Source organism: Lissotriton vulgaris, chromosome 6 (genome assembly GCF_964263255.1).
Source record: "Lissotriton vulgaris chromosome 6, aLisVul1.2, whole genome shotgun sequence".
NCBI lineage: Eukaryota > Metazoa > Chordata > Amphibia > Caudata > Salamandridae > Lissotriton > Lissotriton vulgaris.
Genome location: NC_141694.1, coordinates 425,211,869 through 425,233,168, shown reverse-complemented (window position 1 = coordinate 425,233,168; position 21,300 = coordinate 425,211,869).

Below are 21,300 nucleotides of genomic sequence, written 5' to 3'. Positions count from 1 at the left end.
GAGAAAATAACAATGAAGAGAAACACTATACACAGTAAAAATATACAATTGTTGCATGAAATCTGTAAACCCAGGGATGAGGGTGACATCATATTGCAAGAGGGAAAACAGACAACCAAGAAAAGAAAGAAGAAAGAAAGTGATAGAGATGGAAAAACACTAACACCATCCTCCTCCTTTATAATGAACAAAAAATATGTAAGTATTGAATGAAGAGCTCACACACAACAAGTGAGCAATACAAACATGACAGAAGTGAAGGAAAAACATAAGCCCAGATTAGAATACCATGGGTGGAACGACACCCAAGGAAGTACTTCTCATGTGTGAAGACTGTGACGAAAACCCAAAATGCCACCCCTCATGTGAGGGACACTATGGGACTAAAATACAATTGAAAAATTGTTTGGAACTAACACCCAAATAAACAAATAAAGTCACATGGGACTAAAACCCAAGGATTGTGTAACATTAGAAAACACTATGCAGCACAGTGTGGCATCAAAAGATGACTGCCACACACATGATAACGTTCTTTGAAGTGAAGGGACTTGCACCCAACACCAACACAACAAAGGTGGGACTAACACCCCCTTTAACTAATAGCAAGGAAATTAAATGGGGCTAAAACCCATCAAAAATGTAAATAACTGTGAACGTGGGGTGATATGACTAAAATCCCACTCCCATCCCAAGACAGGGATAAAATATTTATAACAAGAGGAAATGGGACTAAAATTCACTCCTATCCCTAGACAGGGATAAAATATTTGTAACAAGAGGAAATGGGACCAAAATCCCACTCCTATCCCTAGGCAGGGATATCAAATCTGTAACAATGGAAAATGGGACTGAAAACCCACTCCCATCCCTATGCAGGGATACATGAACTGTAAAGAGATACATTCATGACACATCACTGTAGTACAGTCATGAGGGTGAGAGAACCCAACATGCGAAAAATGATACCAGCATAAATATGACATGTCTGAAAAAACACACTCCTATTTTAAATGATTGACACCATAACAATTAGGTTAATACATTTGAGCCCAAAAACATGCATGTAGATTAACCACAGTCATAGGTGCGCCTGTCATCGGGATGAGGTAGACAAGCGCTCAACTAATTTTTAATGAGCACTAACAGTCTAACTTATCTAAAATGTCACTGGTGTGCCCTCCACCTAAATTATAGACATGCGTGGGACAGTATATGACAATGGATGGAGACATCCCATAATAGCCAGCAAATGAATGTACTTTGCAATGGATCAAAGAAAGTTACTGAAGATGTAAGAACTTGCAGATGAAAACATGTCCACCAAAGATAGAAGAGCTAATGAGCACACTGAGGGCTCACCACATGGGTTTGTAGAAAAGTACATTGTCCTCAATAAATAATTGCCAAGGATTCAGGGAAGATCAAATGGTGCTCTTACATGTAAAACTAAATGGTGCTCTTACATGTGAAACGTTGCTTTGAGAGCATTGAAATATCCTAATCCTGAGACGGTAGAGGCACGAAATTGAGTGCTGGCAAACTTCATATTTTTTCGCAAGATCAGTGCGTGCAGACACATGTTTAGAAAAGCAGATGCAACAAAGTGACATTCGTCATCCACATGAAATCAATGCGTGGTTGGCAAAGCAGAGAGTGAAAGCCAAAACGTACCAATCCCAAAATGGCGGCAGACTCAGGAGACGTATGCCTTGTGGCTTACGGCACTCTCCTGCTTCAAAAACATGCATAGGCAGCAGTGCAAATTTGGCAATGCAGGAGACATCATGGAAGTTCTGTAAATGCTCCGCGCGACACCTCGAACCAGGTGAGGTGCACGAGCCACGTTTGAATTTCAAAATGAAGCGCAACTGTAATCTCTTGCCAGCCATACATGAAGAATACATGCACAATTTCTACACCGTAAATAAAATGTATTCTCCTTACCAGATGGCTTTTAATCAGCAGACAAACCAAAATGAGGCAAGATGCGGTCACAGTTTTCTTTTTCCTTACTTCACTCGCTTCTTTCAATGTTTGACAGTAAGAAGGGTAGCTGATGCCAATGTGTACCACACTTTGTTGAACAACTCGAGCGTGCCCTCACAAAATCCTGAAACACAGTCACAGTGAGGATACAGTTTTTTTTTTAATACATCACTCGCTTCTTCAAACTTGCCAATTAAAATGTCCTTATACAAGGCAAGTAAAACTACAATGACCTTAACATTGGGGACGAAATGGCACACGATGATTAGCAAATCCCTAAACAAGAAGCTTTAGAAAACACTTCCAGTGCCCATGCAGCTGTACAGCCACAAATTGAAAACTGGTGCCTTTCGCAAAAAAGTACATTTTAACCCTGCACTGGTAGGTAAAAACACAAACAGCCACTGATTACCTTCTTTTCTTATGCACTGTATATGTTTCTTGTTGCAGCATTGGCTTTCTTGTGGCTTTGAAGACTTTAGAAGAGGTGAAAAACATATGCAGTTTGATGACTAATTACCAGCTGATGAAAGTACACAAACACAACATGCCTGGTCTTGGGCTGTCCAGTGTAGGGGACACTGATGGGGCAGACAGGCATGTTTGACTGGTTTCTTGCTTGCCAGATTTTTTTTCCTTTAGTGACTTGAGTCTTGTTGCTCTTCATCTGTAAATGTAGTAGGTTCTTAGCTCCAGATCGTCGCCATGAATGTAGTGGGCTGGTCCCGCATGTTCAGGTGTCACAAGTAGATGCTGTAGACAATGCCAGGTAGAAGTAGATGTAGTTTATTAAGATGTAGATAATATAAGCCCCAAAACACACAAGATGATGGACAGACTGTTGCACAATGGCAAAACATTCACCCCCAGTCAGAGATCTGGGTTTAATCCATCGTTATTTTGCTCACCATGCCACCCAAGTTCAGACATGGCCATATGCAAATCAGTCTTGACCCTGTGCCACATGGGAACAGTTCAGCCCGAACTGCCAAGCCATGTCGTTCCTGGACCGGAATCAAGCATCCTAGAAACGGTTTCTGGCTATCAGCCGTCATCAGCCAGGATAGCTTGACTCCAGTGGCGTAGTGAGTAAGCATGGGCGGAAAATCCATTCCGCTCGTTGATTTTGCAGATTTTCGGTAAATTCGCAATCCACGAGATTCGCGAATTTCCCACAAAATCCGCGAGCGGAACGGATTGGGTCAAAAGTTCAAGCTGACTTTTGTAACTCTTTTAGAATGGCGCCGGCAAGCTGCCAGAGCCATTCTGAAATAGTTACAAAAGTCAGCTTCAACAGGAAACTCTAATAGATAAAGTAAAGCAGGTGCTCGAGTTGAAGCTCAAATTCAGTTACACAATCATTAATCACCCCAAACTTGGGGTGATTAATGATTGTGTAACTTAATTTGACCTTCAACTCGAGCACCTGCTTTACTTTATCTATTAGTGCTTCCTGTTGAAGCTCCTTGTAGCTATTTTAGAATGGCGCTGGCAGCTTGCCGACGCGTATTCTAAGTGGGGCTGAGGGCAGAAGGGCACAAAAGTGGGACATAGGGCAGAAGGGAACAAAAAATGAGTGGGGCAGAGGGCAGAAGGGCACAGAAATTAGTGGTACAGAAGGCAGAAGGACATAAAAATGAGAGGGTGGCAGTGATTAACCACACAACAAAAAAAAAACGCGAACACGCAAAGCGCCCCGCGAACACCCGCAAACACGCAAAAATAAAAAAAATCTGCAAAGTCCCACGAACTCACGAATTTTGCGGATCGCAAATTCACAAATCCGTGAATTCGCAAAATTCGCCCATGCTTAGTAGTGAGCAGGGGACCCACGTTGGGGCATACACTTCCCACATAGGGTGAACAGCAAAACACACAAGATGATGGATGGAATGTTGCACAATGGCAAAACATTCACCCCCAATCACAGATCTGGGTTTAATCCATCGTTATTTTGCTCACCACGCCACCCCAGTTCAGACATGGCCATATGCAAATCAGTCTTGACCCTGTGCCACATGGGAACAGTTCAGCCCGACCAGCCAAGCCATGTCTTCCCTGGACCGGAATCAAGCATCCTAGGACTGGTTTCTGGCTATCAGCCGTCATCAGCCAGGATAGCTTGACTCCAGTGGCGTAGTGAGCACGGGACCCACGTCTGGGCATACCCTTCCCACATAGGGTGAATAGCAAAACACACAAGATGGTGGGCGGAATGTTGCACAATGGCAAAACATTCACCCCCAGTCACAGATCTGGGTTTAATCCATCATTATTTTGCTCACCACGCCACCCCAGTTCAGACATGGCCATATGCAGATCAGTCTTGAACCTGTGCCACATGGGAACAGTTAAGCCCGAACTGCCAAGCCATGTCTTCCCTGGACCGGAATCAAACATCCTAGGACCGGTTTCTGGCTATTAGCCATCATCACCCAGGATAGCTTGTCTCCAGGGGCGTAGTGAGCATGGGACCCACGTCTGAGCATACCCTTCCCACATAGAGTGAACAGCAAAACACACAAGATGATGGACGGAATGTTGCACAATGGCAAAACATTAACCCCCAGTCACAGATCTGGGTTTAATCCATCGTTATTTTGCTCACCACGCCACCCCAGTTCAGACATGGCCATATGCAAATCAGTCTTGACCCTGTGCCACATGGGAACAGTTGAGCCCGAACTGCCATGCCATGTCTTCCCTGGACCCGAATCAAGCATCCTAGGACTGGTTTGTGGCTATCAGCCGTCATCAGCCAGGATAGCTTGTCTCCAGTGGCGTACTGAGCACAGGACCCACGTCTTGGCATACACTTCCCACATAGGGTGAACAGGAAAACACACAAGATGATGGACGGAATGTTGCACAATGACAAAACATTCACCCCCAGTCACAGATCTGGGTTTAATTCATTGTTATTTTGCTCACCACGCCACCCCAGTTCAGACATGGCCATATGCAAATCAGTCTTCACCCTGTGCCACATGAGAATAGTTCAGAACGAACTGCCAAGCCATGTCTTCCCTGGACCGGAATCAAGCATCCTAGGACCAGTTTCTGGCTATCAGCCATCATCAGCCAGGATAGCTTGACTCAAGAGGCGTAGTGAGCACGGGACCCACAGCTGGGCATAACCTTCCCACATAGGGTGAACAGCAAAACACACAAGATGATGGACGGAATGTTGCACAATGGCAAAACATTCACCCCCAGTCACAGATCTGGGTTTAATCCATTGTTATTTTGCTCACCACGCCACCCCAGTTCAGTCATGGCCATATGCAAATCAGTCTTGACCCTTTGCCACATGGGAACAGTTCAGCCCGAACTGCCAAGCCATGTCTTCCCTGGACCGGAATCAAGCATCCTAGGAAAGGTTTCTGGCTATCAGCCGTCATCAGCCAGGATAGCTTGACTCCAGTGGCGTAGTGAGTAAGCATGGGCAGAAAATCCGTTCCGCTCGCGGATTTAGCAGATTTTCGGTAAATTCGCAATCCGCGAGATTCGCGAATTTCCCGCACAATCCGCGAGCGGAACGGATTGGGTCAAAAATTCAAGCTGACTTTTGTAACTCTTTTAGAATGGCGCTGGCAAGCTGCCAGAGCCATTCTGAAATAGTTACAAAAGTCAGCTTCAACAGGAAACTCTAATAGATAAAGTAAAGCAGGTGCTCGAGTTGAAGCTCAAATTCAGTTACACAATCATTAATCACCCCAAACTTGGGGTGATTAATGATTGTGTAACTTAATTTGACCTTCAACTCGAGCACCTGCTTTACTTTATCTATTAGTGCTTCCTGGTGAAGTTCCTTGTAGCTATTTTAGAATGGCGCTGGCAGCCTGCCGGCGCCATTCTAAGGGGGGCTGAGGGCAGAAGGGCACAAAAGTGGGACATAGGGCAGAAGGGGACAAAAAATGAGTGGGGCAGAGGGCAGAAGGGCACAGAAACGAGTGGTACAGAAGGCAGAAGGGCATAAAAAACGAGAGAGTGGCAGTGATTAACTATGCAAAAAAAAAACCCGCGTACATGCAAAGCGCCCCGCAAACACCAGCGAATACGCAAAGCGTCCCGCGAACACCCGCAAACACGCAAAAATAAAAAAATCCGCAAATTCGCACAAACTCAGAAATTTTGCGTTTTGCAAATTCGCAAATCCGCGAATTCGCAAAATTCGCCCATGCTTAGTAGTAAGCACGGGACCCACGTCGGGGCATACCCTTCCCACATAGGGTGAACAGCAAAGCACACAAGATGATGGATGGAATGTTGCACAATGGCAAAACATTCACCCCCATTCACAGATCTGGGTTTAATCCATTGTTATTTTGCTCACCACGCCACCCCAGTTCAGACATGGCCATATGCAAATCAGTCTTGACCCTGTGCCACATGGGAACAGTTCAGCCTGAACTGCCAAGCCATGTCTTCCCTGGACCGGAATCAAGCATCCTAGGACTGGTTTCTGGCTATCAGCCGTCATCAGCCAGAATAGCTTGACTCCAGTGGAGTAGTGAGCACGGGACCCACGTCTGGGCATACCCTTCCCACATAGGGTGAACAGCCAAACACACAAGATGATGGGCGGAATGTTGCACAATGGCAAAACATTCACCCCCATTCACAGATCTGGGTTTAATCCATTGTTATTTTGCTCAACACGCCAACCCAGTTCAGACATGGCCATATGCAAATCAGTCTTCATCCTGTGCCACATGGGAACAGTTCAGCCCGAACTGCCAAGCCATGTCTTCCCTGGACCTGAGTCAAGCATCCTAGGACCAGTTTCTGGCTATCAGCCATCATCAGCCAGGATAGCTTGACTCAAGGGGCGTAGTGAGCACGGGACCCACGTCTGGGCATACCTTTCCCACATAGGGTGAACAGCAAAACACAGAAGATGATGGATGGAATGTTGCACAATGGCAAAAAATTCACCCTCAGTCACAGATCTGGGTTTAATCCATTGTTATTTTGCTCACCACGCCACCCCAGTTCAGACATGGCCATATGCAAATCAGTCTTGACCCTGTGCCACATGGGAACAGTTAAGCCCGAACTGCCAAGCCATGTCTTGCCTGGACCGGAATCAAGCATCCTAGGACCGAGTTCTGACTATTAGCCATCATCAGCCAGGATAGCTTGTCTCCAGGGGCGTAGTGAGCATGGGACCCACGTCTGGGCATACCCTTCCCACATAGAGTGAACAGCAAAACACACAAGATGATGGATGGAATGTTGCACAATGGCAAAACATTCACCCCAGTCACAGATCTTGGTTTAATCCATCGTTATTTTGCTCACCACGCCACCCCAGTTCAGACATGGCCATATGCAAATCAGTCTTGACCCTGTGCCACATGGGAACAGTTGAGCCCGAACTGCCATGCCATGTCTTCCCTGGACCCGAATCAAGCATCCTAGGACTGGTTTCTGGCTATCAGCCGTCATCAGCCAGGATAGCTTGTCTCAAGTGGCGTACTGAGCACGGGACCCATGTCTGGGCATACACTTCCCACATAGGGTGAACAGGAAAACACACAAGATGATGGACGGAATGTTGCACAATGGCAAAACATTCACCCCCAGTTACAGATCTGGGTTTAATTCATCGTTATTTTGCTCACCACGCCACCCCAGTTCAGACATGGCCATATGCAAATCAGTCTTGACCCTGTGCCACATGGGAACAGTTCAGCCCGAACTGCCAAGCCATGTCTTCCCTGGACCGGAATCAAGCATCCTAGGACCAGTTTCTGGCTATCAGCCATCATCAGCCAGGATAGCTTGACTCAAGGGGCGTAGTGAGCACGGGACCCACGTCTGGGCATATCCTTCCCACATAGGGTGAAAAGCAAAACACAAGAATGGAGCTGGCAGCTTGCCTGCGCCATTCTAAGGGGGGCTGAGGGCAGAAGGGCACAAAAGTGGGACATAGGGCAGAAGGGGACAAAAAATGAGTGGGGCAGAGGGCAGAAGGGCACAGAAACGAGTGGTACAGAAGGCAGAAGGGCATAAAAAACGAGAGGGTGGCAGTGATTAACCACGCAAAAAAAACCTGCGAACACTCAAAGCGTCCCGCGAACACCCGCAAATACGCAAAGCGTCCCGCGAACACCCGCAAACACGCAAAAATAAAAAAATTTGCATGAACTCACGAATTTTGCGGATCGCAAATTTGCAAATCCGCGAATCGCGAATTTGCAAAATTCGCCCATGCTTAGTAGTGAGCACTGGACCCACGTCGGGGCATACCCTTCCCACATAGGGTGAACAGCAAAGCGCACAAGATGATGGACGGAATGTTGCACAATGGCAAAACATTCACCCCCAATCACAGATCTGGGTTTAATCCATCGTTATTTTGCTCACCACGCCACCCCAGTTCAGACATGGCCATATGCAAATCAGTCTTGACCCTGTGCCACATGGGAACAGTTCAGCCCGAACTGCCAAGCCATGTCTTCCCTGGACCGGAATCAAGCATCCTAGGACTGGTTTCTGGCTATCAGCCGTCACCAGCCAGGATAGCTTGACTCCATTGGCGCAGTGAGTATGGGACCCACGTCTGGGCATACCCTTCCCACATAGGGTGAACAGCAAAACACACAAGATGATGGACGGAATGTTGCACAATGGCAGAACATTCACCCCCAGTCACAGATCTGGGTTTAATCCATTGTTATTTTGCTCAACACGCCACCCCAGTTCAGACATGGCCATATGCAAATCATTCTTCATCCTGTGCCACATGGGAACAGTTCAGCCAGAACTGCCAAGCCATGTCTTCCCTGGAACTGAATCAAGCATCCTAGGACCAGTTTCTGGCTATCAGCCATCATCAGCCAGGATAGCTTGACTCAAGGGGCGTAGTGAGCACGGGACCCACGTCTGGGCATACCCTTCCCACATAGGGTGAACAGCAAAACACAGAAGATGATGGACGGAATGTTGCACAATGGCAAAACATTCACCCTCAGTCACAGATCTGGGATTAATCCATTGTTATTTTGCTCACCATGCCACCCCAGTTCAGACATGGCCATATGCAAATCAGTCTTGACCCTGTGCCACATGGGAACAGTTCAGCCCGAAATGCCAAGCCATGTCTTCCCTGGACCTGAATCAAGCATCCTAGGACCAGTTTCTGGCTATCAGCCATCATCAGACAGGATAGCTTGACTCAAGGGGCGTAGTGAGCACGGGACCCACGTCTGGGCATACCCTTCCCACATAGGGTGAACAGCAAAACACAGAAGATGTTGGACGGAATGTTGCACAATGGCAAAACATTCACCCTCAGTCACATATCTGGGTTTAATCCATCGTTATTTTGCTCAACACGCCACCCCAGTTCAGACATGGCCATATGCAAATCAGTCTTCATCCTGTGCCAAATGGGAACAGTTCAGTCCGAACTGCCAAGCCATGTCTTTCCTGGACCGGAATCAAGCATCCTAGAAACGGTTTCTGGCTATCAGCCGTCATCAGCCAGGATAGCCTGACTCCAGTGGCGTAGTGAGTAAGCATGGGCGGAAAATCTGTTCCGCTCGCGGATTTTGCAGATTTTCGGTAAATTCGCACTCCGCGAGATTCGCGAATTTCCCGCAAAATCCGCGAGCGGAACAGATTGGGTCAAAAGTTCAAGCTGACTTTTGTAACTCTTTTAGAATGGCGCCGGCAAGCTGCCAGAGCCATTCTGAAATAGTTACAAAAGTCAGCTTCAACAGGAAACTCTAATAAATAAAGTAAAGCAGGTGCTCGAGTTGAAGGTCAAATTAAGTTACACAATCATTAATCACCCCAAACTTGGGGTGGTTAATGATTGTGTAACTTAATTTGACCTTCAACTCGAGCACCTGCTTTACTTTATCTATTAGTGCTTCCTGTTGAAGCTCCTTGTAGCTATTTTAGAATGGCGCTGGCAGCCTGCTGGCGCCATTCTAAGGGGGGCTGAGGGCAGAAGGGCACAAAAGTGGGACATAGGGCAGAAGGGGATAACAAATGAGTGGGGCAGAGGGCAGAAGGGCACAGAAACTAGTGGTACAGAAGGCAGAAGGGCATAAAAAACGAGAGGGTGGCAGTAATTAACCACGCAAAAAAAACCTGCGAACACGCAAAGCACCCCGGGAACACCCGCAAATACGCAAAGCGTCCCGCGAACACCCGCAAACACGCAAAAATAAAAAAATTTGCACGAACTCACGAATTTTGCGGATCGCAAATTCGCAAATCCGCGAATTTGCGGATCGTGAATTTGCAAAATTCGCCCATGCTTAGTAGTGAGCACGGGACCCACGTCGGGGCATACCCTTCCCACATAGGGTGAACAGCAAAACACACAAGATGATGGGCGGAATGTTGCACAATGGCAAAACATTCCCCCCCAGTCACAGATCTGGGTTTAATCCATTGTTATTTTGCTCAACAAGCCACCCCAGTTCAGACATGGCCATATGCAAATCAGTCTTGACCCTGTGCCACATGGGAACAGTTAAGCCCGAACTGCCAAGCCATGTCTTCCCTGGTCCGGAATCAAGCATCCTAGGACCGGTTTCTGGCTATTAGCCATCATCAGCCAGGATAGCTTGTCTCCAGGGCTTTAGTGAGCATGGGACCCACGTCTGGGCATACCCTTCCCACATAGAGTGAACAGCAAAACACACAAGATGATGGACGGAATGTTGCACAATGGCAAAACATTCAACCCCAGTCACAGATCTGGGTTTAATCCATCGTTATTTTGCTCACCACGCCACCCCAGTTCAGACATGGCCATATGCAAATCAGTCTTGACCCTGTGCCACATGGGAACAGTTGATCCAGAACTGCCATGCCATGTCTTCCCTGGACCAGAATCAAGCATCCTAGGACTGGTTTCTGGCTATCAGCCGTCATCAGCCAGGATAGCTTGTCTCCAGTGGCGTACTGAGCACGGGACCCACGTCTGGGCATACACTTCCCACATAGGGTGAACAGGAAAAAACAAAAGATGATGGACGGAATGTTGCACAATGGCAAAACATTCACACCCAGTCACAGATCTGGGTTTAATCCATCGTTATTTTGCTCACCACGCCACCCAAGTTCAGACATGGCCATATGCAAATCATTCTTGACCCTGTGCCACATGGGAACAGTTGAGCCCGAACTGCCATGCCATGTCTTCCCTGGACCAGAATCAAGCATCCTAGGACTGGTTTCTGGCTATCAGCCGTCATCAGCCAGGATAGATTGTCTCCAGTGGCGTACTGAGCACGGGACCCACGTCTGGGCATACACTTCCCACATAGGGTGAACAGGAAAAAACAAAAGATGATGAACGGAATGTTGCACAATGGCAAAACATTCACCCCCAGTTACAGATCTGGGTTTAATTCATCGTTATTTTGCTCACCACGCCACCCCAGTTCAGACATGGCCATATACAAATCAGTCTTGACCCTGTGCCACATGGGAACAGTTCAGCCCGAACTGCCAAGCCATGTCTTCCCTGGACCTGAATCAAGCATCCTAGGACCAGTTTCTGGCTATCAGCCATCATCAGACAGGATAGCTTGACTCAAGGGGCGTAGTGAGCACGGGACCCACGTCTGGGCATACCCTTCCCACATAGGGTGAACAGCAAAACACAGAAGATGTTGGACGGAATGTTGCACAATGGCAAAACATTCACCCTCAGTCACATATCTGGGTTTAATCCATCGTTATTTTGCTCAACACGCCACCCCAGTTCAGACATGGCCATATGAAAATCAGTCTTCATCCTGTGCCAAATGGGAACAGTTCAGTCCGAACTGCCAAGCCATGTCTTTCCTTGACCGGAATCAAGCATCCTAGAAACGGTTTCTGGCTATCAGCCGTCATCAGCCAGGATAGCCTGACTCCAGTGGCGTAGTGAGTAAGCATGGGCGGAAAATCTGTTCCGCTCGCGGATTTTGCAGATTTTCGGTAAATTCGCACTCCGCGAGATTCGCGAATTTCCCGCAAAATCCGCGAGCGGAACAGATTGGGTCAAAAGTTCAAGCTGACTTTTGTAACTCTTTTAGAATGGCGCCGGCAAGCTGCCAGAGCCATTCTGAAATAGTTACAAAAGTCAGCTTCAACAGGAAACTCTAATAAATAAAGTAAAGCAGGTGCTCGAGTTGAAGGTCAAATTAAGTTACACAATCATTAATCACCCCAAACTTGGGGTGATTAATGATTGTGTAACTTAATTTGAACTTCAACTCGAGCACCTGCTTTACTTTATCTATTAGTGCTTCCTGTTGAAGCTCCTTGTAGCTATTTTAGAATGGCGCTGGCAGCCTGCTGGCGCCATTCTAAGGGGGGCTGAGGGCAGAAGGGCACAAAAGTGGGACATAGGGCAGAAGGGGATAAAAAATGAGTGGGGCAGAGGGCAGAAGGGCACAGTAACTAGTGGTACAGAAGGCAGAAGGGCATAAAAAACGAGAGGGTGGCAGTGATTAACCACGCAAAAAAAACCTGCGAACACGCAAAGCACCCCGGGAACACCCGCAAATACGCAAAGCGTCCCGCGAACACCCGCAAACACGCAAAAATAAAAAATTTTGCACGAACTCACGAATTTTGCGGATCGCAAATTCGCAAATCCGCGAATTCGCGGATCGTGAATTTGCAAAATTCGCCCATGCTTACTAGTGAGCACGGGACCCACGTCGGGGCATACCCTTCCCACATAGGGTGAACAGCAAAACACACAAGATGATGGGCGGAATGTTGCACAATGGCAAAACATTCACCCCCAGTCACAGATCTGGGTTTAATCCATTGTTATTTTGCTCAACAAGCCACCCCAGTTCAGACATGGCCATATGCAAATCAGTCTTGACCCTGTGCCACATGGGAACAGTTAAGCCCGAACTGCCAAGCCATGTCTTCCCTGGTCCGGAATCAAGCATCCTAGGACCGGTTTCTGGCTATTAGCCATCATCAGCCAGGATAGCTTGTCTCCAGGGCTTTAGTGAGCATGGGACCCACGTCTGGGCATACCCTTCCCACATAGAGTGAACAGCAAAACACACAAGATGATGGACGGAATGTTGCACAATGGCAAAACATTCAACCCCAGTCACAGATCTCGGTTTAATCCATCGTTATTTTGCTCACCACGCCACCCCAGTTCAGACATGGCCATATGCAAATCAGTCTTGACCCTGTGCCACATGGGAACAGTTGATCCCGAACTGCCATGCCATGTCTTCCCTGGACCAGAATCAAGCATCCTAGGACTGGTTTCTGGCTATCAGCCGTCATCAGCCAGGATAGATTGTCTCCAGTGGCGTACTGAGCACGGGACCCACGTCTGGGCATACACTTCCCACATAGGGTGAACAGGAAAAAACAAAAGATGATGAACGGAATGTTGCACAATGGCAAAACATTCACCCCCAGTTACAGATCTGGGTTTATTTCATCGTTATTTTGCTCACCACGCCACCCCAGTTCAGACATGGCCATATACAAATCAGTCTTGACCCTGTGCCACATGGGAACAGTTCAGCCCGAACTGCCAAGCTATGTCTTCCCTGGACCGGAATCAAGCATCCTAGGACCGGTTTCTGGCTATCAGCCTTCATCAGCCAGGATAGCATGACTCCAGGGGCGTAGTGAGCACAGGACCGACGTCTGGGCATATCCTTCCCACATAGGGTGAACAGCAAAACACAAGATGATGGACGGAATGTTGCACAATGGCAAAACATTCACACCCAGTCACAGATCTGGGTTTAATCCATTGTTATTTTGCTCACCACGCCACCCCAGTTCAGACATGGCCAACAGGAAAACACACAAGATGATGGGCGGAATGTTGCACAATTGCAAAACATTCACCCCCAGTTACAGATCTGGGTTTAATTCATCGTTATTTTGCTCACCACGCCACCCCAGTTCAGACATGGCCATATGCAAATCAGTCTTGAACCTGTGCCACATGGGAACAGTTCAGCCCGAACTGCCTAACCATGTCTTCCCTGGACCGGAATCAAGCATCCTAGGACCAGTTTCTGGCTATCAGCCATCATCAGCCAGGATAGCTTGACTCAAGGGGCGTAGTGAGCACGGGACCCACGTCTGGGCATACCCTTCCCACATAGGGTGAACAGCAAAACACACAAGATGATGGACGGAATGTTGCACAATGGCTACACATCCCCCCCAGTCACAGATCTGGGTTTAATCCATTGTTATTTTGCTCACCACGCCACCCCAGTTCAGACATGGCCATATGCAAATCAGTCTTGACCCTGTGCCACATGGGAACAGTTCAGCCGGAACTGCCAAGCCATGTCTTCCCTGGACCTGAATCAAGCATCCTAGGACCAGTTTCTGGCTATCAGCCATCATCAGACAGGATAGCTTGACTCAAGGGGCGTAGTGAGCACGGGACCCATGTCTGGGCATACCCTTCCCACATAGGGTGAACAGCAAAACACAGAAGATGTTGGACGGAATGTTGTACAATGGCAAAACATTCACCCTCAGTCACATATCTGGGTTTAATCCATCGTTATTTTGCTCAACACGCCACCCCAGTTCAGACATGGCCATATGCAAATCAGTCTTCATCCTGTGCCAAATGGGAACAGTTCAGTCCGAACTGCCAAGCCATGTCTTTCCTGGACCGGAATCAAGCATCCTAGAAACGGTTTCTGGCTATCAGCCGTCATCAGCCAGGATAGCTTGTCTCCAGTGGCGTACTGAGCACGGGACCCACGTCTGGGCATACACTTCCCACATAGGGTGAACAGGAAAAAACAAAAGATGATGGACGGAATGTTGCACAATGGCAAAACATTCACACCCAGTCAAAGATCTGGGTTTAATCCATTGGTAATTTGCTCAACACGCCACCCCAGTTCAGACATGGCCATATCCAAATCAGTCTTCACCTTGTGCCACATGAGAACAGTTCAGCCCGAACTGCCAAGCCATGTCTTCCCTGGACCGGAATCAAGCATCCTAGGACCAGTTTCTGGCTATCAGCCATCATCAGCTAGGATAGCTTGACTCAAGGGGCGTAGTGAGCACGGGAGCCACGTCTGGGCATACCCTTCCCACATAGGGTGAACAGCAAAACACACAAGATGATGGACGGAATGTTGCACAATGGCAAAACATTCACCCCGAGTCACAATTCTGGGTTTAATCCATTGTTATTTTGCTCACCACGCCACCCCGGTTCAAATATGGCCATATGCAAATCAGTCTTGACCCTGTGCCACATGGGAAACGTTCAGCCCGAAACTGCCAAGCCATGTCTTCCCTGGACCGGAATCAAGCATCCTAGGACCGGTTTCTGGCTATCAGCCGTCATCAGCCAGGATAGCTTGACTCCAGGGTTGTAGTGAGAACGGGACCCACGTCTGGGCATACCCTTCCCACACAGGGTGAACAGCAAAACACAGAAGATGATGGACGGAATGTTGCACAATGGCAAAACATTCACCCTCAGTCACAGATCTGGGTTTAATCCATCGTTATTTGGCTCACCACGCCACCCCAGTTCAGACATGGCCATATGCAAATCAGTCTTGACCCTGTGCCACATGGGAACAGTTGAGCCCGAACTGCCAAGCCATGTCTTCCCTGGACCTGGATCAAGCATCCTAGGACCAGTTTCTGGCTATCAGCCGTCATCAGCCAGGATAGCTTGACTCCAGGGTTGTAGTGAGCACAGGACCCACGTGTGGGCATACACTTCCCACATAGGGTGAACAGGAAAACACACAAGATGATGGACGGAATGTTGCACAATGGCAAAACATTCACCCCCAGTTACAGATCTGGGTTTAATTCATCGTTATTTTGCTCACCACGCCACCCCAGTTCAGACATGGCCATATGCTAATCAGTCTTGACCCTGTGCCACATGGGAACAGTTCAGCCCGAACTGCCAAGCCATGTCTTCCCTGGACTGGAATCAAGAATCCTAGGACCAGTTTCTGGCTATCAGCCATCATCAGCCAGGATAGCTTGACTCAAGGGGCGTAGTGAGCACGGGACCCACGTCTGGGCATACCCTTCCCACATAGGGTGAACAGCAAAACACACAAGATGATGGACGGAATGTTGCACAATGGCTAAACATTCCCCCCAGTCACAGATCTGGGTTTAATCCATTGTTATTTTGCTCACCACGCTACCCCAGTTCAGACATGGCCATATGCAAATCAGTCTTGACCCTGTGCCACATGGGAACAGTTCAGCCCGAACTGCCAAGCCATGTCTTCCCTGGACCGGAATCAAGCATCCTAGGACCGGTTTCTGGCTATCAGCCATCATCAGCCAGGATAGCTTGACTCCAGTGTCATAGTGAGCACGAGACCCACGTCTGGGCGTACCCTTCCCACATAGGGTGAACAGCAAAACACAGAAAATGATGGACGGAATGTTGCACAATGGCAAAACATTCACCCTCAGTCACAGATCTGGGTTTAATCCATCGTTATTTTGCTCAAAACTCCACCCCAGTTCAGACATGACCATATGCAAATCAGTCTTCATCCTGTGCCACATGGGAACAGTTCAGTCCGAACTGCCAAGCCATGTCTTTCCTGGACTGGAATCAAGCATCCTAGAAACGGTTTCTGGCTATCAGCTGTCATCAGCCAGGATAGCTTGACTCCAGTGGCGTAGTGAGTAAGCATGGGCGGAAAATCAGTTTCGCTCGCGGATTTTGCAGATTTTCGGTAAATTTGCAATCCGCGAGATTCACGAATTTCCCGCAAAATCCGCGAGCGGAACGGATTGGGTCAAAAGTTCAAGCTGACTTTTGTAACTCTTTTAGAATGGCGCCGGCAAGCTGCCAGAGCCATTCTGAAATAGTTACAAAAGTCAGCTTCAACAGGAAACTCTAATAGATAAAGTAAAGCAGGTGCTCGAGTTGAAGCTCAAATTCAGTTACACAATCATTAATCACCCCAAACTTGGGGTGATTAATGATTGTGTAACTTAATTTGACCTTCAACTCGAGCACCTGCTTTACTTTATCTATTAGTGCTTCCTGTTGAAGCTCCTTGTAGCTATTTTAGAATGGTGCTGGCAGCTTGCCGGCGCCATTCTAAAGGGGGCTGAGGGCAGAAGGGCACAAAAGTGGGACATAGGGCAGAAGGGGACAAAAAATGAGTGGGGCAAAGGGCAGAAGGGCACTGAAACGAGTGGTACAGAAGGCAGAAAGGCATAAAAAACCAGAGGGTGGCAGTGATTAAGCACACTAAAAAAAAACTGCGAACACGCAAAGCGCACCGCGAACACTCGCAAATACACAAAGCGTCCCGCGAACACCCTCAAACACGCAAAAATAAAAAAATTCGCATGAACTCACAAATTTTGCGGATCTCAAATTCGCAAATCCGCGAATTCGCGGATCGCGAATTCGCAAAATTCGCCAATGTTTAGTAGTGAGCACGGGACCCAAGTCGGGGCATACCCTTCCTACATAGGGTGAACAGCAAAGCGCACAAGATGATGGACAGAATGTTGCACAATGGCAAAACATTCACCCCCAATCACAGATCTGGGTTTAATCCATCGTTATTTTGCTCTCCACGGCACCCAGTTCAGACATGGCCATATGCAAATCAGTCTTGACCCTGTGCCACATGGGAACAGTTCAGCCCGAACTGCCAAGCCATGTCTTCCCTGGACCGGAATCAAGCATCCTAGGACTGGTTTATGGCTATCAGCCGTCATCAGCCAGGATAGCTTGACTCCAGTGGCGTAGTGAGTATGGGACCCACGTCTGGGCATACCCTTCCCACATAGGGTGAACAGCAAAACACACAAGATGATGGGCGGAATGTTGCACAATGGCAAAACATTCACCCCCAGTCACAGATCTGGGTTTAATCCATTGTTATTTTGCTCAACACGCCACCCCAGTTCAGACATGGCCATATGCAAATCAGTCTTCATCCTGTGCCACATGGGAACAGTTCAGCCCGAACTGCCAAGCCATGTCCTCCCTGGACCTGAATCAAGCATCCTAGGACCAGTTTCTGGCTATCAGCCATCATCAGCCAGGATAGCTTGACTCAAGGGGCGTAGTGAGCACGGGACCAACGTCTGGGCATACCCTTCCACATAGGGTGAACAGCAAAACACAGAAGATGATGGATGGAATGTCGCACAATGGCAAAACATTCACCCTCAGTCACAGATCTGGGATTAATCCATCATTATGTTGCTCACTACGCCACCCCAGTTCAGACATGGCCATATGCAAATCAGTCTTGACCCTGTGCCACATGGGAACAGTTAAGCCCGAACTGCAAAGCCATGTCTTCCCTGGTCCAGAATCAAGCATCCTAGGACCGGTTTCTGGCTATTAGCCATCATCAGCCAGGATAGCTTGTCTCCAGGGCCGTAGTGAGCATGGGACCCACTTCTGGGCATACTCTTCCCACATAGAGTGAACAGCAAAACACAGAAGATGATGGACAGAATGTTGCACAATGGCAAAACATTCATCCCCAGTCACAGATCTGGGTTTAATCCATCGTTATTTTGCTCACCACGCCACCCCAGTTCAGACATGGCCATATGCAAATCAGTCTTGACCCTGTGCCACATGGGAACAGTTGAGCCCGAACTGCCATGCCATGTCTTCCCTGGACCCGAATCAAGCATCCTAGGACTGGTTTCTGGCTATCAGCCGTCATCAGCCAGGACAGCTTGTCTCCAGTGGCGTACTGTGCACGGGACCCACGTCTGGGCATACACTTCCCACATAGAGTGAACAGGAAAAAACAAAAGATGATGGACGGAATGTTGCACAATGGCAAAACATTCACCCCCAGTTACAGATCTGGGTTTATTTCATCGTTATTTTGCTCACCACGCCACCCCAGTTCAGACATGGCCATATGCAAATCAGTCTTGACGCTGTGCCACATGGGAACAGTTCAGCCCGAACTGCCAAGCCATGTCTTCCCTAGTCCGGAATCAAGCATCCTAGGACCAGTTTCTGGCTATCAGCCATCATCAGCCAGGAAAGCTTGACTCAAGGGGCATAGTGAGCACGGGACCCACGCCTGGGCATACCCTTCCCACATAGGGTGAACAGCAAAACCCACAAGATGATGGAAGGAATGTTGCACAATGGCAAAACATTCACCCCCAGGCACAGATCTGGGTTTAATCCATTGTTATTTTGCTCACCACGCCACCCCAGCTCAGACATGGCCATATGCAAATCAGTCTTGACCCTGTGCCACATGGGAACAGTTCAGCCCGAACTGCCAAGCCATGTCTTCCCTGGACCGGAATCAAGCATCCTAGGACCGGTTTCTGGCTATCAGCCGTCATCAGCCAGGATAGCTTGGCTCCAGGGTCATAGTGAGCACGGGACCCACGTCTGGGCATACCCTTCCTACATAGGGTGAACAGCAAAACACAGAAGATGATGGACGGAATGTTGCACAATGGCAAAACATTCACCCTCAGTCACAGATCTGGGTTTAATCCATCGTTATTTTGCTCACCACGCCACCCCAGTTCAGACATGGCCATATGCAAATAAGTCTTGACCCTGTGCCACAGGGGAACAGTTGAGCCCGAACTGCCAAGCCATGTCTTCCCTGGACCGGAATCAAGCATCCTAGGACCGGTTTCTGGCTATTAGCCATCATCAGCCAGGATAGCTTGTCTCCAGGGGCGTAGTGAGCATGGGACCCACGTCTGGGCATACCCTTCCCACATTGAGTGAACAGCAAAACACACAAGATGATGGACGGAATGTTGCACAATGGCAAAACATTCACCCCCAATCACAGATCTGGGTTTAATCCATCGTTATTTTACTCACCACGCCACCCCAGTTCAGACATGGCCATATGCAAATCAGTCTTGAACCTGTGCCACATGGGAACAGTGGAGCCCGAACTGCCATACCATGTCTTCCCTGGACCCGAATCAAGCATCCTAGGACTGGTTTCTGGCTATCAGCCATCATCAGCCAGGATAGCTTGTCTCCAGTGGCGTAGTGAGCACGGGACCCACGTCTGGGCATACCCTTCCCACATTGGGTGAACAGGAAAACACACCAGATGATGGACGGAATGTTGCACAATGGCAAAACATTCACCCCCCCATCACAGATCCGGGTTTAATCCTTTGTTATTTTGCTCACCATGCCACCCCAGTTCAGACATGGCCATATGCAAATTAGTCTTGACCCTGTGCCACATGGGAACAGTTCAGCCCGAACTGCCAAGCCATGTCTTCCCTGGACCGGAATCAAGCATCCTAGGGCCAGTTTCTGGCTATCAGCCGTCATCAGCCAGGATAGCTTGACTCCAGGGGTGTAGTGAGCATGGGACCCACGTCTGGGCATACCCTTCCCACATCGGGTGAACAGAAAAACACATAAGATGATGGACGGAATGTTGCACAATGGCAAAACATTCACCCCCAGTCACAGATCTGGGTTTAATCCATCATTATTTTGCTCACCACCTCACCAGAGCTCAGACATGGCCATATGCAAATCAGTCTTGACCCTGTGCCACATGGAAACAGTTCAGCCCGAACTGCCAAGCCATGTCTTCCCTGGTCCGGAATCAAGCATCCTTGGACCGGTTTCTGGCTATCAGCCGTCATCAGCCAGGATAGCTTGACTCCAGGGCCGTAGTGAGCAGGGGACCCTCGTCTCGCATACCCTTCCCACATGGTGTGAGCAGCAAAACACACAAGATGATGGACGGAATGTTGCACGATGGCAAAACATTAACCCCCAGTCACAGATCTGGGTTTAATCCAAGGTTATTTTGCTCACCATGCCACCCCAGTTCAGACATGGTCATATGCAAATCAGTCTTCATCCTGTGCCACATGGGAACAGTTCAGCCCGAACTGCCAAGCCATGTCCTCCCTGGACCTGAATCAAGCATCCTAGGACCAGTTTCTGGCTATCAGCCATCATCAGCCAGGATAGCTTGACTCAAGGGGCGTAGTGAGCACGGGACCAACGTCTGGGCATACCCTTCCACATAGGGTGAACAGCAAAACACAGATGATGGATGGAATGTCGCACAATGGCAAAACATTCACCCTCAGTCACAGATCTGGGATTAATCCATCATTATGTTGCTCACTACGCCACCCCAGTTCAGACATGGCCATATGCAAATCAGTCTTGACCCTGTGCCACATGGGAACAGTTAAGCCCGAACTGCAAAGCCATGTCTTCCCTGGTCCAGAATCAAGCATCCTAGGACCGGTTTCTGGCTATTAGCCATCATCAGCCAGGATAGCTTGTCTCCAGGGCCGTAGTGAGCATGGGACCCA